Source organism: Eublepharis macularius, chromosome 13 (assembly GCF_028583425.1).
Source record: "Eublepharis macularius isolate TG4126 chromosome 13, MPM_Emac_v1.0, whole genome shotgun sequence".
Classification (NCBI taxonomy): domain Eukaryota; kingdom Metazoa; phylum Chordata; class Lepidosauria; order Squamata; family Eublepharidae; genus Eublepharis; species Eublepharis macularius.
Window position 1 is genome coordinate 21,590,228 of NC_072802.1, and position 17,235 is coordinate 21,607,462.

At 46.5% G+C, this 17,235-nt stretch overlaps 1 protein-coding gene across 5 annotated transcripts in view; it reads left to right on the top strand.

The window, feature by feature from the left end:
* The first annotated feature begins 13,209 nt into the window (after positions 1-13,209).
* ZNF185 (zinc finger protein 185 with LIM domain) overlaps positions 13,210-17,235 on the top strand; it is a 73,776-nt gene continuing 69,750 nt past the window's right edge. For all 5 annotated transcript variants that reach the window (XM_054997051.1, XM_054997050.1, XM_054997052.1 and 2 more), the window contains exon 1: positions 13,210-13,381. The gene's annotated coding sequence lies outside the window, so the exon portion shown is untranslated. The remainder of the gene's footprint in view (positions 13,382-17,235) is intronic.

The following is a 17,235-nucleotide window of genomic DNA, read 5'->3' on the forward strand; positions in this document are numbered from 1 at the left end:
GTTTCTTGCTTGGCTGAGCGATTAAGCTCCGTATAAGTGATTGGGATAATTGTGGCATTTTTCTCATTAGATGCCAGCCCCAATGCTGTGGCTTTCCTAGAATTCTCCCTGTCAGATGGAGCTGGTATGCGAAAGGCAGGTGCTAGGACTGTATTTATAGAAGAGCAATTCTCTGCAGTGTAGCAACTTGGTGCAGGTTCTTGACTTTTATTCTGTCTTTTGGGCTTTGTGCTCCAGGGCTTAACTAGATGAGATGCTGGCAGATCCCGGAATGGATATTGCCAGGTCTTTTTTAAAAAGATCAATAGCAGCCACCCAAGGCACTAATTGAAGTGGGAACTATGGCACAAAAACAGGTGGAACCCTTCAGCGCTGGACAGTTTCAACCATTGAAACACACACACACACAGAGAGAGAGAGAGAGAGAGCATGGGCGAAGTGGAGTTGCCCAGCTGCTTACGGCCTTTAAAACTGCTGGGAAAATCTGATCTCTGATCGCCCAACATTTCTTCTAGTCTTTTCTTTAATTTTTAAAAATTGAACTTTGTACAAAATAGAAATAAAAAGATGACAACTATAGTGGCAGGTTTACAGATAAGCATCTACAAAAGGGTTCTGGGTAGCTAAGAACAAGACTATACACAATTGTCATCTATGTCACATGTTCACATATTGATAAGGTGGTGAGATTCTCAATCCATTAAACTATAGATGATGGGCATTTCTCTCTCCAGGGCAGCAATACAAATCTGTTGGCACAGTTCCACTCAAGGGAAGGAAAATACAGTCCACGGCTAAGTTCCAGGTCTAAACAAAACAGGACCCGGGACCAGGGTTTCTTGCAACCTGGAATTAGCAAGCCCAACAGCTATAGACGCTCAGCGTGGTTGTGGGAGTTAGAGAGTCATCTTAGGATCTCAGAGATCCAGGTTTGAATCCCTACTGCCATGGAAGCTTGCTGGGTGACCTTGGGCCAGTCACATACCCTCAGCGTAACCTACCTCACAGGGTTGTTGTAAGAATAAAGTGGAGGAGAAGAGAATGATAGAAGCTGATTTAGGTCCCCACTGGGGAGAAAGGCAGCATATAAGTGAAGTAAATTAATCAATAATAACCCATGAGTTGACATTTAGTGCAAGGCATGGTGAACTTCTGGAGGGTGGGGTTGATAGGAATGCCTCTCTTATAAAGAAATGAAGGCCCTTATGAAAGGACTTGATTATACCTTTGAACAGGGCTTTTTTTCTGGGAAAAGAGGTGGTGGAACTCAGGACTGCACAATGACGTCACTTTGGGTCAGCTGGAACAAGGGGGGAGGTTTTTAAAAGTTTAAATCGCCCTCGGCGAAAATGGTCACATGACCAGTGGCCCTGCCCCCTGATCTCCAGATAGAGAGGAGTTTAGATTGCCCTCCGTGCTGCTGGAGCGGAGGGCAATCTATACTCTTCTCTGTCTGGAGATCAGGGAGCGGGGCCACTGGCCATGTGACCGTTTTCAAGAGGTGCCGGAACTCCGTTCCACTGCATTCCAGCTGAAAAAAAGCCCTGCCTTTGAATAAGATTTAGTGAGAGGGAATTTTTCCACAGTCTCTTATAACACAAGAAACTTTGTCCAATGACATTGACTGGCTGTAGATTAAGGATGGGCAAGATACAGAACTTGGCATAAAGCATAAATAGCTTACAGCGTTCACTGCTGCGAGTTGCGCTGGCTCAGATCACTTTAAAGGAGACTTGACTGACTCATGTAGGGCCATTGATGGCTATTAGTCAAGGTGATTCCACAGAACTGAAAAACTTTGCCTTAGGTGGGATGTGATGCCCTGTCTACTGATGCAGAAGCCCTGATAAAGCTGGCATTCTTTTGGAAGGACCTGCTGCTAGTTTTCATGCTTAAAGGGCAAGCCCCCCGCCTGCCTCTCTTTCCATGCATTTTTATCATGCGTTATACCTTGAAAAGGGAAAAATAGATGGCTAAAGAGTGCTTAGGCTATCTTTAAATTCTTAGACCACAAAATAACACAGAAAGAGGTTGCAGGTAGACATTTTCCTTCCTGTCTCACATCTAGTTTTTTAAACATCAGCATGATGAAGAGTTATGGAGAACCTGAAAGCTTGCACACTCGTACACAATGCCATAATAAAAAGTATTACGTGGCATTTGTTTTTGAAATAACTGATAAGTTAACTTGTTCGCTAAGGAGTGCTTCGCTAGGCTATAAAAAACATAAGAGTTAAGGGCATTGAATTTGAAGCCAGTTCGATTACAGCGGCATGCATCCTACCTTAGTCTGGTAAAACATTCTCCTGCTTAAACAGCACTTCTCCAAATTTATTGTCTCTTTCATTGGAGAGAGCCACAAATTGGAGGAAGGCTCCTTAGGTTGAAAGGAGGGCTCACACTTTACTTAACAGAGAGGGTAAAATACTGATCAATGGGTTTAAGCCCACTTAACTGTGTTGGATTGTGGCTTTGGGGTGTAAAGCACTCAAGCACTTAGATTGCCTCCTGTTCCCCTGCTTAAAGTGGCTTGCCAGGTGTGAACAATAGCTGTGCTTTTTCATAACTCTCACCCTATGGAATTAATAAAAAGGATGCCATTTCTTGCTATTTTTTAAGAGGAGCTGCAAGTCTGTTTTATATGCTCGGGCTTTTAATTGAGTGTAGTCTGAAGGCATTTGGTGTGTTTGGGGGAGTTATTGGTAGTTTTATTGTACTTTGTATATTTTAATTGTGGATTTGTAAGCTGCCTTGAGCCAAAAAGGAAAGGTGAGGTATAAACATTTTAATAAAAAACAATTAAGACAGCAGAGGAGTAGAGTCAAACCATTTTTCTGGAAACTTTAAATTATCTCTTGCAAAATCCCTGCTAATACAGCACTGGTGACACAAGTTTGTCTGCTTTAAATTTAGCAATTACATTATAAGCTCAAAGGAAATTAAAACCAATTAAAACCAATGAGCCCAATGTCAAGTCCTGCCTGTAGATGGGGCTCAGTAGCCAGCTACAACCATGGATTGTCTTCCATTTGTCAATTAGCATACTATCAACTGGTTCTAGAGTAGAAAGCCTTTCCACCAACATTGTACATATTGCTCCACTGCAGAATGCTAGTTCTCGTAATCAGTTCTCTGAAGCTGTATATTTAGCTCAGTTGCCACCACACTTCTTTTAAAGTAGGAATTGTAAGAGGCTCTTGAAAGGGGGTGGGGGGAGCCTTGTTTCAGAACAACAGGATTTGGGTCCAGTGGCACCTTAGAGACCAACAAGATTTTCAGAGTCAGAGCTCCCTTTGTCAATTAGAGAGGGCAGAACATGTGGTTTAAGAATCTTTACCTGGATAATGGGCAAGCAAATGCCTCTAGAAGGCTACCGGCAATGGCGGACCTACGTTTTTGGAACCCTGAAGCTTGAACTGTTGGGGGGGGGGCTTCTCACCAGCAACAATAGGGCAACAGCTGGGGGTTCAGGTGCTGCAAGCCACACAGAAAATTTTGAAATTTGACCAATTACAGGGACATTTTGAGGCCATATGAAATGGGTATTAGAGCATATTCTAAGGTCAATATTAAGTACTTTAACCCATTGGCAGGGCTGGATCGATGGGGGGGCAGGGGGGGTAGTCTGCCCCCGGCACCACCAAAGAGGGGGCACCAGGTGCAGCTGCCAGCCCTGGGAGCACACTGGCAGCGTGGGTGGCTGGGAGGCCTCCCGTGCCATTCGCCTGCCCAACAGGACAAGGGGTGCATGGCAAGCTGGCTGCCACTTGTCCTGCGGGGCAGGTGAATGGTGCAGGTGGCCTCCCAGCTACTTGCGCTGCCACCGCCAGCTCTGCAGCGCGCTGGGACAGCTGGCTTGCTGCAGCGCAGCACGCGCCGCCTGCATGATGACATCATAGAGTGGTGTCATCACGCAGCACCAGGAGAGCGCGCGCAGCGTGCATGCGAGTGACCGGACTTCGGTTGCCCTGGGCGCCGGCAACCGTAGATCCAGCCCTGCCCATTGGCCTATGATTCTGTCACTAAGAGCCAAGCTACAAGTGATGAATGACACGGCAAGTGAACAGACTCACGTGTATTCCTCCCTATTCACTTGCGCTCCACTTGCGCTCCACTTGATCACTATGTGGAGCGCAAGTGAACAGGGAGGAATACGCGTGAGTCTGTTCACTTGCCATTCAAGTGTCATTCGTCACTTGTAGCTTGGCCCTAAAACAGCCTTATTTTAATAACAAACACTTTAAAAAAAAAAAAAAGCCTCCATCAATTTTGTTGAAAAATTCATTTAAAAAAAAAAGTTGCATCAGGGCCCCTTCAGCATTAGGGGCCCTGAAGCTTAAGTGTCATTCGTTTCATAGTAGATCCACCCCTGGCCACCAGTAACCACAAACAACAAAAAAGAGAATCTTTTCCAAACCAAGCTCTAGAATTTATTGAACTGAAAAGTACTCAGGCATGATAAGAACAATGAAATGGTTGTGTTCAGGAGGACTTGAGTATGAAGAGTTAATCAAGAGGAGAGAAACCGAAAGAGACCCCTGGCACTGGCTGAGAAAGAATTCTGCACTGGAGAATGCCCATGAGGAGCAGTGGGAGAGAGAGAGTGTTTAAGAGACGAGGAATGAAAAATCTCAGTCCAGCGAGAGAAAAGGAGTTTACCTTCCCTCAGACAGCCGAACTGGTTAGAATACCTTGTCCATTTCAATGATCCAGAGATTATGAACCGGGGATTTGGGGCAGAGCTTCCAAAGGTCCTGGGAAATAATAAAAAGATATAGTGGGAGAATGTATCCAGGGCTTTTTTCTGGGAAAAGAGGTGGTGGAACTCAGTGGGTTGCCCTCAGAGAAAATGGTCACATGGCTGGTGGCCCCGCCCCCTGATCTCCAGACAGAGGGGAGTTGAGATTGCCCTCCGCGCCGCTGAGTGGCGTGGAGGGTGATCTCAACTCCCCTCTGGAGATCAGGGGGTGGGGCCACCAGCCATGTGTCCATTTTCAAGAGGTTCCGGAACTCCGTTCCCCCTGAAAAAAAGCCCTGAATGTATCTGTGTAGCGAGGAAAAATCACAGAGATCCAAAGAAAGAAAAGTGAAGTTGGCAGCCTCTGCACAGAGGGAAAGGGAAAGAGCCCCCCCCCCACTTTGGCTAGTGGAGCAGCAACAGTTATAGGAGCCAGCACAAAGGAAGGAGAGTCCAGGAGTTTGGAGTGAGTCCAGGATGAGTCTCTCTGGATTTCCTGGCTCTGACTGAGTGGGAGCAGTGGGCTTCCCAGAAGTGCTGATGAAATTACATTAATGGACTGAGGTGGAGGCTCAGTGTTGTGAGCCCTTGCAATGACAGGTAGACATGCAGCTGTCCCATCAGTGAAACAGTCTCCTGCCCAAAGTTTTGGCCACTCATTAACGTATCAAAATCAAAAAGAGTCAGTAGCACCTTTAAGACTAACCAACTTTACTGTAGCATAAGCTTTCGAGAATCACAGTTCTCTTCGTCAGATGCCTCTGATGAAGAGAGCTGTGGATCTCAAAAGCTTATGCTACAATAAAGTTGGTTAGTCTTAAAGGTGCTGCTGGACTCTTTTTGATTTTGCTACTACAGACTAACACGTCTAACTCCTCTGCATCATTAATGTATGTATCCTATGGACCACTATGTCCTCACCTTCTCCAAAGTAAGGCGTTGCTAACTCTGAAAAGTGAGTTTAGCCAAGATGGAGGCCGTTTCCACACAGCTTACCTTCCCTTGGAACGACCTGGAACATGGTGCAAAAAATGTGGAAGATTGTGTTTTCTTGCACGAGATTTGCACGATGTCGCACAAATCTCGTGCAAGAAAACGCAATCTTCCACATTTTTTGCACGATGTTCCGGGTCATTCTGAGGGAAGGTAAGCTGTGTGGAAACAGCCAGAGTTGGGGCAGACAGCACACATCTAGGAAGGGTTTTATTTTTTTTTTATAACTGGGTCTTATGGCTCCATACTTTTATTTCCTGCAAATTCCACAACAACGCAGAGCTTTTTCATCAGCTAGATTTAATGCTTTGCCATCTGGAATTTTATATGGCAGATTCCATAAGATAGCATATGCGGCCAGGCGCTGTCTTTGTAATTCCAAGACAATGCCACATGTTCTTTTCTACCGTCTTTTTTTATGCCGATATTTGTTTTAAATATTTAAGTTCTACTTTAGCTAATACAGCGGGTTCTTCTGATTCCCACAAGGTTTACTGTCTTTTCAATGATTTCTCCTTCAATATAACTGAGAAGGGAGCAAAGATTTTACAACTTGCTATAAAGCTGCACCAGGAGAAGTTTCAGAAATAACTGTTGACATGGCTCAACTTGTACTTTTTTCTCTGTACCATCCTGTTTTCTTTGTTATATGCCAATAAAGGCTGATAACACTCATCAGAGTAGGGAATACCAACTCTGAAAGATCGAGGGCCTGATTCAATAGAAGGCAGCTGCATGCAGTTGCAACTCCAGAGGTGAGAGAATAGGGCTACATCAGCTCACTCCTGAAAAAAAGAGACCATAATTGTAATGGAAGATCCAAAAATTGTATGTATCAGTACTTCTACAAACTGGGATTGCAGCTGGGCAACCAGAAATGCAGCGGTCTGGATTCTCAAGAAAATTGAGTGAACAAAGGGCGTTGATACTTAAGAAAAGGGGAAGTATTGAAGCACCTGTAGGGCCTCAACCTGTGATGATGCAGCCAGGTAGTCTCAAGGGAGGGGCAACGAATTGCGGTCAACCCTTGAGGGTTTGTGTTCAGGAGATACAGGGGATGAAGGGAGTACCGGGCAACGTTCTATTGTAACGAATTCCATGCAGTCTTCTTCCATGAGTCAGAGCTAGTGTAAAGCTCTTCTGGGTGTGCCCAGTAGCAAAAAAGGGCACAGGTGAAGCCTGGTTTTTGTTGTAGAAGAATGTGCAGTATCTCTGAACAGGTGTAAATTGGCACAGAACAGCATAGCTGCCGTATTTGCTGCCAATTTTAAACAAAGGGGTGGGGCTGATGTGACACTCCCAGAACTGGACATGACTCCCTCGTGGTCTCCCCCTAAAGGACAGAGCATGTGCACGTAGCCCCCCCCCCCCCCGGAGAGAAGAACAAAATTTCAGAGGCCCTGGGAGCCCGTAGAGCTGGGCAAGATGTGTGATTTATTTTCATTTGGGGTTTTGGTTTGGTATAGGTGATGTCACGGACAACTAAAAGGGAATCTTTATTTAGGGGGCCCAATGGTGGTTCTTGGCTGCCTTATATGTGTGGAAAGAGCCACTAGTCCTAATCAGTAACCACGGGAGAAAACATACACGTCATTGTCCTACCAACCATTGGTCCATGTAGCATGCCGTTGTCTCCTCTGACTGGCAAGAGCTCTCTGGGATCTTGAGAAAGGTCATTCCCATCACCTGCTATTGGAGATGGCAGAGACTGAACCTGCAGCCTTCTAAAGGCAACATCACCACTGAGAGGTCTTTCCTTCCAAACAGGAAAGGATGTGACAGCTGCTGAAATAGTTGTTGCAATGGAGGAAGGGTGAGAGAGAAAGAATCTGAACTGAATAGTACTCCATTGGTTTGTCAATTGTTGCTCCTCTTGGCCATGGAGTTTGAACATTTCTCCTTGGGACTTCCCATATTGTGCTCTGCTAGGGATCCCAGACCCCCGGTGGGGGCAGAGGATCCCCTGCCCCCGCTCCCCACACCCTGCCCCCACTTACCTGAGCAGCGGGGGCACGTGCACCTTCCTTGTGCGCTCCCCCGCGGTGCGGCGCACTCCCACGCACCGCAGACGCTGGGATCAGGCCCATTTTGGCCCGGTTCAGGGCCACTGTGGAGTGCAGGGGCGCTCCTGCGCTCTGCAGCTCTCAAAACGGGCCCAATCCATGGCAAACCAGACCCGTTTTCAGCAGCTGAAGGCGCAGGAGTGCTCCTGTGCTCCACAGCGCCCCAAAACGGGCCCGTTTCAGCATGGGCCAGGCCCGTTTTGAGGCGCTGCGGAGCGCAGGAATGCTCCTGCGCTCCACAGCACCCAAAATGGGCCCGTTCTGCGGTGGATTGGGCCCGTTTTGCGGCACTGCGGAGCATAGGAACGCTCTTGTGCTCTGCAGTGCCCAAAACAGGCCCATTTCGGCACAGATCGGGCCCATTTTGGAGCCGCTGAGGAGCGCAGGAACCACCGGCATCCAGAAGCAAGATGAGCCAAGTGGCCCCTGCAGTGCTAGCAGTGCTTTAGAATCCGCTCAGCTTGGCCCCGGTGCAAGGTCGTCATTTGGCGTTATGCCAGCATGAATTTTGGATCTCTCTTGGATATGGTTGAAAGAAGGATCATTCCGGTGCCCCTGACAAAGCTGATATCCAAAATGAGCTGAGTTCGCTGGCATCTTCTTGGGCTGGGGAAAGAACGTATCAGTATTGCACCTGAAATTCAAATAATCATATTTACCACCACTGAATACACTGTTTGATGGAAGACCTTCTTTTGGCACACCTGCAAGAAAGAAAAAGAATAAACAAGGATTAATAATATTTACATAGCACTAACCCGGTGCAACCCACCATGGTACGTTACGGCTGTGAACTATTATACTTATACAATCGTTTGCAGAACACCGCTGTTTTACATATTTATTGACATATTTATATATATATTGATATATTTACTGAGATGTATGGACAGGATATTAGTATGTATTTTGTGCAATATGAGAATGATTATTTATTGTAAGCACTTGACACTTTTAAGATTTTCATGCACTTTTTGTGAATGCACATTTAAAATTTGTAAATGTGGCATATTGTCTTCTCTGTATTTGTTAGGACTTGTTCTAGTTTTACACCTCTGATTGTGAGATTTCCCCCCAGGTTGTTTGGCCCTGGCTAATGGCAACGGATGTAGGCTCACCTAATGGGACCCCCAAGGAGTGTGCCTACATGCATTGTAATTGTGTCATTGTAGACCCTGTGGCAATACCACTGCCTTGGCTCAGCTTGCTCCAGGACTGTTATAAAGTCCCAGTATATATGAAAACAACTAAGAGCATTTTTTAAAAAAACAGGACTTCAAAAAATTTGCATTAACCTTAAAGGTTGCATTCAGACATCCCATATAGCTGTGGTTATAAGTCATGTCTGAATGCAGCCAAAGTGTTAATAAAAAGTGCAGTGCACTGGTTAGATTGTTGGACTAGGATCGGGAAGACCCAGGTTCGAATCTCCACTCTGCAATGGAAACTTGCTTGGTGACTGTGGGCCAGACACATACTCTCAGCCTAACCTACCTCAAAGGGTTGTTGTGAGGATAAAACAGTGGGAAGGAGAACAAAGTAAGCCACTTGGGGTCCCCACAGGGGAGGAAGACAAGGTATAAATGAAATAAATAAATAAATAGTTAAGAAAACAGTTAAGTCTCTGGGGATAAGGCAGATGAATGGTGAAAGATTCCAGCGAGTAAAATGAAATCAGTTTTAGTTTATTTTCTGACTGAAACTAGAGGCTTTTGAGCTAATCTTTCCTTTTTGCTGGTGTTGGCATGCTGATTCTGGAATGAGGATATTTGAATTGAATGTGAAGGCAATTGGCTAGTTGTGTCCAATTACTGAATATTCCACGGTGACGGTAAAAGTGTCACCAGGATCTCTCCAAATGAGCTAACTATGCAATGGAATGGCAGATGAAAGTGTTAATATGTACTCGGTGATGACAAACCCCAATGCTCCGTGCGAGCCATGGCAGCTGTCCTGCCTCCCCAAGGGCATATTGCATTTCATGTCTGTCTTGGCAAGAGAGCTGCGTTCTGCCTTCCACTCGAAGTGAAGAAGGGAAGAGGTTCTGTGGCGACTCATGAAAAACCAGTTTTATTCCCTTGCATCAAATGGGTGGTTTGACCTCCACACCCTGCTGGTTGACTTTCAACATCAGCCAGCCACCCGGCTTGAAAAAGGGAGAGAGGGAGGGAAGGTTCCTGGCCTCTGTTCGATGGGAGATTGACTGTTGAGGAAAGCAGCGAGGCACCCAATTACATTCTGGATTGGGATACTTGGATCCCTGCCCAGTCTCTCCGCCACTTGTGAACAGGGTGCTGATTTTTCATCAGAGAGTTCAGACCTGTTCATTCAGGCTCCTTTTCACATATTCAAACAGTACAATACAGTGCAACCAGCGGTGCTTCACACATGCACATTCTTGCCCAACCCAATGGGAATCCTACTTTCCCCACCTCCACAGATCTGCTGTCAATGCATGCTGCTCGGCAGCCAATAATATGAATCCATCAAATCCTTTCCATTTGGCGTTCACTTAAGTGGGCTATCCATGCTATTTCTTGCACGTGTGTGTTTTGCACCTTCTTTTAGGAAGTGTATTTCCCCTCACATCAGTTAATTACCCGACCCAACCATCCATGTCTTGGGTAAATCCTCTTGCCTGCTGTACTGATGCAGAAGCCGCCACAAAACAAGGAAATGAAACCCCACTACTTACTTTTACTTTTTTTACTTTGTCCATTTATACCCCACCTTGCTTCCCAAATGGGGTCCCAAGGTGGCTTACAACAGTCTCCTCTCCTCCATTTTATGCCAACAACAACCCTGTGAGGTAGGTTAGGCTGAGAGCGTATGACTGGCCCAAGTCACCCAGCAAGCTTCCATGGCAGAGTGAGGATTCGAACCTGGTTCTCCTAATTCCTAGTCTGATACTAACCACTACACCATGTTGGCTCTATTGAACTCCTGCACCACTGCTAGGGGACAGCTATTCAAGCCAGTTTGTGGACAGGTGAACAGACTGGATATAGGAATCACAGGCGATCTCAGCACTTGAGCCCAGTGTGTTAGCCTCTCAAATGTGTTTGCTGCAGGGCTCCCGGCATCTCCAGTCTGGGGGCATTTAAATATAGAATGGTCAGAAAGATATCGCCTTTGTATGATGTTATCTGTTACTCAAGAAATGTGCCAGCACAGTAATTCAACGGTTCACGAAGGCAAGTAAATTAATATGGGTCCTAACATCTAGATAGTATGACTAGCAGAGTAACCACATTGCAAAATGGATAGCGGAAATTATTCCTCAAACAGCTTCCGTTGCCACTGAGGGTTTTTTAGTCTTTTAGTTTGCTGTCATACATGGCTGGGGAACTACGTTTGGTTGGAACTTATGAAGCTGTTCGCAAGATACAGTGAACGCACATGGACTTTGCTTTAAACGTAATGCTCATGCTATATTTAACTCATGTACAGCATTGCACAGTATGCTTTTAAACACCTCATTTATGCAGATACTGGCCGTCAGTTTGATTTGTAAAGTGCATTGGCTCTTTCTTGCAAACAGATGTATGCACACGCATGCAGAGTGTATGTGCATTCACTGCGACATGTGAACAGGGTTACTGAGTGAGACCATTGGACCATCAAGGTCAGTGCTCTCCACTCAGACTGGCAGCATCTCCCCAGACTCGAGGTCTTTTGCATCACCTCTTTTTAACTGGAGGTGCAGGGGATTGAACCTGAGACCTTCTGCGGGCCAACCAGAGGCTCTAACACTGAATTATGGCCCCATGAATTATAAATTGTGAAGGCCTGGTATGAACTGCTTAGCAGGTTGAGATGGGGAGTCAAGGAAGTGACCTGGGTTTTCTTGCATGTTTTGCTGGATTGTCAGTGATTAAAGGGGGGGTGACTTCAAAACTCACAAAGAAGACCCAAGATGTGAAAGAAAAACAATTTGGGGAGAGGAAAAATGATTTTGCTGACCCATGGCAAATGTACATGTTGGACATCTGGAATTTCCTGTCCATTTAAAAACATGTTGATAAATACGACTTGGTAATATTTTCTTGCCTTTTACTGTTTAGAACATTGGATACTGGTAAGCCTCATACATGGTGCCATAAGATATTGGGGTGTGTGTGTGTGTGTGACAGAGATGGAGATGAACCTGGAGTCACAACTTCCCTTGTTGCATCAGTGAAACACATAGGAAGCAATCCTGAGCAGGTCTACTCAGAAGAAAGTCTCATGTTATCCAGTGGGGCTTCTTCCTAAAGTGTCTTTAGGATTGCTGTCTTGCTGGCAGATCCATGTTTTCCTTTGGTATATAGTGATGTTGGAAATAGTTATACAAAATCGGTGGGGGCACTCAGAAAATACTTTTGAGGGGGGATTTACAAAATGTGCCCATTTTATACTTTCTATGGCTGCTTCCACACACGTTGGATAATCCACTTTCAATACTCTTTAGTGAACATTTGGAACTGCTTTTCCATGTGTGGAACAAAAAATCCACTTCCAAAGGATTGCTAAAGTGCATTGAAAGTGCATTATTCAATGTGTGTGGAAACGGCCTATCTCTCTCTTTTCTCAAGCTCACTCGACAGGACTTTTGCGGATCCAGCTTTGCAAATCTCAACACCATCATATTTTTCTTTTGCTTCCCAAAGAACAGAGTAGGACTGGAGGCAGAGTCGAGTAACGGCTGGCTTTAGATGGATGTTCAAAGAGAAAGCTCTGTATTCCTGTAGCCTTCAGCGCAACCCAAGAACATTTTGCACCGAGCTTAGTTAAGTCTTTGCCTAACGCCCCTTGTCAGGCCTTAAGACTGTCACGAGCAACGGATTAGGACTCCTGTCGTTCAGTCTGGCAACATCCTCCCCCCACTTTGGGATGGGGGGAGGGAAAGGAGTCGCTGAACATCCAACATGATAGGCAGTTTTGATCAATTAGAATGCCTCCTTACACCTCTGTGCCCTTACAGCTGGCCCTAGTAAAGGAATTGTGAAAAAAAGCCCTGGTGCTATGTTACTTAAGGAATCTTAAATGCTGTTTTTGGTGCAGACTGGATGGCAGCAGCGCCAGGGCAGTGTCACCCAATGGGCGCTGCCAAGTGGCAAGCCGTGGCTATGCCTGGGGAGGGGGTGATCAGGCAGCACTGGGGGTGGGATGCGTGCCAGAGATCTGGCGAGCGAGTGGCTTGCCTTGACCCCAAATGGAATCGGGCCAACGCCGATGACCGCCGCTTTGCCGGAATTCTCCCCGTCGGGCCAGGATGTCTTGCGCGACGCAGGGCAGGGAATGCGAGGAATGTGCCAGGGGAGCGGCGGCACCTCCTCGCTGAAGGGCGGAGGGGGGGGGGTGGAGGGAAGGCAGGGGAGACTCTCCGCGGCTGCGAAGGGAGAAACCTGTTTGCTCCCCTGCGGGGCCAGAACACACACCCACAGCCCGGCTCATCGCCCTCCCCAAACGAGGCCGGTCCTTCCTGGGCAAGGCAGCCTTGGCTGGGGCGCCTCCCGCCGTGCCCACATTGCTGCGCAGCGCCCGGGCCGCGGAGGGGAGACCGGGGGTTCAAGGCTCGACGCCCGTCGCAGAGGGCCAGGCGCGTGTAAGTACCGGGGCCGGAGGCAGCCGCCTGCCGCCGCTTCTCCGCGCTCCCTTCTCTCTCCTTCGGTTTGCCCTGCTGGAGTTTGCACCAAGCGGGTGGGTGGAGGGGTCGCGGGACAAAGGCCCTCCCGTGGTGTGGAAACCCCCCGCTCGAGAGGAGCTGGAAGAATCTTGGAGTTTGTTCAGCCTTTGGATCTGAAAAGACTGGCGTGACCCCCTCGCCCCACGCAAGCTTGGAGGGCGCTGGCCTGGCTCATCCCTCCTTGCTCTGCGATAATTTCTGTTTTTCCTTTTCCTGACCTAGATCAAGAGTAGGAAAGAGCAAGTGTCCAGTAGCACCTATAAGACTAATAACATTTGTGGTAGGGGATGAGCTTTCGTGAGCCACAGCTCACTTCTTCAGATGATAAGTGAGCTTGTGGCTCACGAAAGCTCATCCCCTACCACAAATGTTAGTCTTATAAGTGCTATTGAGCTCTTGTTCTTCTCCTGACATGCTTCTCCTTTCCTCCAAGGAAATGAAATTCTACTACTTACTTTTACTTTTTTTACTTTTTCAATTTATACGCCACCTTTCTCCCCAGCAGGGACCTAAGGTGGATCACAGCAGTCTCCTTTCCATTTTATCCCAACAACAACCCTGTGAGGGAGGGTAGGCCGAGCGAGCGCTTTGCTGCAGAGGAGACCCTTGTGAATCCAGATCTCCATGGCCCAGTTAACTGTTACAGCACCTTGACTTTCCCCAGTCTCACATTTTTTAATTTAATTTATTATATTTATATTCCGCCCTCCAGGCTTTCGCAGGCTCAGGGCGGATAACAAATACAAACATCACCCAACCATTAAAAACATTTAAAAGCATTAAATAATACATTAAAAACATTTAAAAGCATGAAATATTACAGTTCATACTGCATAGTAGTTCATACATGCCTCTGTGTTTGCATAGGGGCGATGGTTTAACCCCCCCTCCACGGGGGGTTTGTCTGGTTCTTTCTCCAAATAGCTCACAGCAACGTACTTAGGGTTCCTTCCTCACCTTTTAGCCTCACAACAGTCCTGCAATGTATGCTGTACTGTGACTTGGTGACTGGAGAAGGGTTTCCCAATGAGCTACATTGCTGAGTAGGAATTTGAACCCAGGTCTCACCAGTCAACATTCAACACTTGCACCGTGTGCACTGATCTTCCTAGTGCTGCGCTGCTGTCCAACTTGGCAGAAGTCCCAACCAGATACAATAAAAAAATATTTACTTCCCCAAGGATGCTGCAATGAAATTTGCTTGAAGAGGGTAAAATCCGTTCTGTAACTCAAAGGGAGATGGGCTGCTGGCCATACATTCAGATAACACAGATGTATGCCTGACACCCTCTGCTTTTAAGAGCCAACCTTCAGTGGTTAACTGCAGCTATGGACTGATTATTATTCCTGCCTCAGCTTCTGTGACAGGCCCAAATTCAACTGGTGCAGTTCCCCTAAAAAGGGGGGGGGGAGTAATGTTAACAGCAATACCTGTGGCATTTGTATCTGGCATGACACAGTCAAAACCCAGCAAGAAAGGGGGTGGTTAATGTAACACCAGAGCATCACATTGTGGAGAGAATTTTTTTACTTCGTTTGTATAAAAGGTGCTTCTTGCTTGGTGTTAGACTGCTGTGGGGGAATGCTTGGGAGATTTGATATTTGCAGCATCCGGCATGGCAATTCTCTCACCGTTTGGGTTGAGGTGCCATTCCAATGAGAATGAAGTGAATATTTGTGGAAGGGAGAAACAGGCAATGTGGGCAGTGCTGTGGAGCCCTTCCCTTGGTCCAATTTTCTACCTGACCACAAGCCCAGTTATTTCTGTCTCCACACCCAACGCCTCTAGCTGTCATCCTAGCAAAGAGGCACAAGAGCTTGTTTTATGACTGAATGAAGGAGGAAGGAAGTTGGCTTCCGTTAGGGTGCTCTCTGCAGCTGTCAGCTTCTAGGAAAAAAGATTTTCTTCTAAACAGCGCAGCAGATCTCTGAGTTTATTGGGTGCAGGTAAAGGTATGTATCCTACTTTAGGATGAAGGAACTCCCTCTAGCCTAAGGAGCCTTCCTCCTATTAAAACTGGCTCTTCTGTGGGAGAAAGAGCCACTTAATTTGGAGGAAGATTCCTTAGACTGAAAGAAGGCTTCAAACTTTGTTTACTGGAGTGGTAGGAAACATACCCTAGCATGTAAAAATGAAGGTGGCGTGTGTGTGTTAACTGTGATTTGGCCCAGTGTTGCATTTAGTATTGAATGCAGAACTGAACAAGCAAGTTTCTGGTCCTTAAGGTAGCTGATAGTCATAGCAGGTCTTGAAAATTGGTGATCTGTGTAGGATTCCCACTGGTTTACAAGGGAGGCTTCAGCTTGTAGAAGAGGAACAACTGATGCACATGAAGCCACTGTGTGCAAATGAAGCCAACATATGCACATGTGTACCATTTTTATGGATCCCAGAATTTGATTACCTTAGCAAGGAATTTGCTTATTAGAGCTCTGGCTGTTCCAACAAATGTCACTTAGGGCCAAGCTACAAGTGAGGAATGACACTTGAATGGCAAGTGAACAGACTCACGTGTATTCCTCCCTGTTCACTTGTGCTCCACTCGCGCTCCACTTGATCACTACGTGAGCAAGTGGGGCGCAAGTGAACAGGGAGGAATACATGTGAGTCTGTTCACTTGCCGTTCAAGTGTCATTTGTCACTTGTAGCTTGGCCCGTAGATGGGGGAAATGCCCCTGAGTTGTGTGATCAGTCTGAGAATTTCCTCTGCCTTTCTCTGATTTGTGCCTCAATTACAACCCCTTTCTGTCCTCTGCTGCCCAGGGTGGTTCATCCCTCCATTTCTTCTGTTTTTGAAACTTGGACAATGCTGACTCCAGCGTGGGTAATGCTGTCTGTGATTCTTTCCACATATGCTGAGCCAGGCTGGTGCCTAATTGATTTGATCAACTACTTGGGTACTTTGCAGGATATGCATCATTCATTTTGCTACCAGTGAACTTGAGATGTTTCTTTTAGCTTGTTTGTTTGCTTTGATTTATGCTTAGATGGCTGTTTAAGACAAGATGGATTTATAGAGGCTAGGTTGACACCAGCTATCATATTTAATAGTGAAGGGGCCGGGGCCCGAGGCTAATCATGAAAGCGGCAAAACCAGGCCACCCACAGCTGATGTAATTATTTCTAAATACTTAGAGACTCCCTGGATGTGCAGAAAAATCGGACTTTGTAAATTAACTGAAACAAGAAAGAATCCTCAAAATGTCCCAAGGAAGACAGAGGGCCAAGCTACAAGTGACAAATAACACAGGTTGGACACTTGTCAGCTTCCCTCAAGTTTTGATGGGAAATGTAGGCGTCCTGGTCTTGCAGCTTGGCTCTCCGACTGCTGTCCAACGGACTTTTCAACTGTCACTTGTCCAACATTCCACCAAGGTGCCTACATTTCCCATCAGAACTTGAGGGAAGGTGACACGTGTCCAACCTGTGTCATTTGTCACATAGTTTGGCCCTGAGCAAGGTCTTAGAGGCATAGAATGCTGGGAGGTTGGAAGGCAGTTAAAAGGAAAACATGGAAAATTACTAAATTCACGATCCCGAGAATCTCAGAGGGGGAGTTGAGGAGTGCTGTTTTCCCTTCCTGAGATTTCTTGTTGACTTCTCTGTCTCCCTAAAATAGCTAAGTTCCTATACAAGAGTGGAAATGCAGGAAATGATCCCACAACACTCTGGACTGAGAGGGGTGCACATGCATGCTGACTCCCGCTTTTGCCAGCGGAATGCAACATGCAGGAATAAATTATCTGCTGGCCAAGGTGGAAGGAAAGGGGCC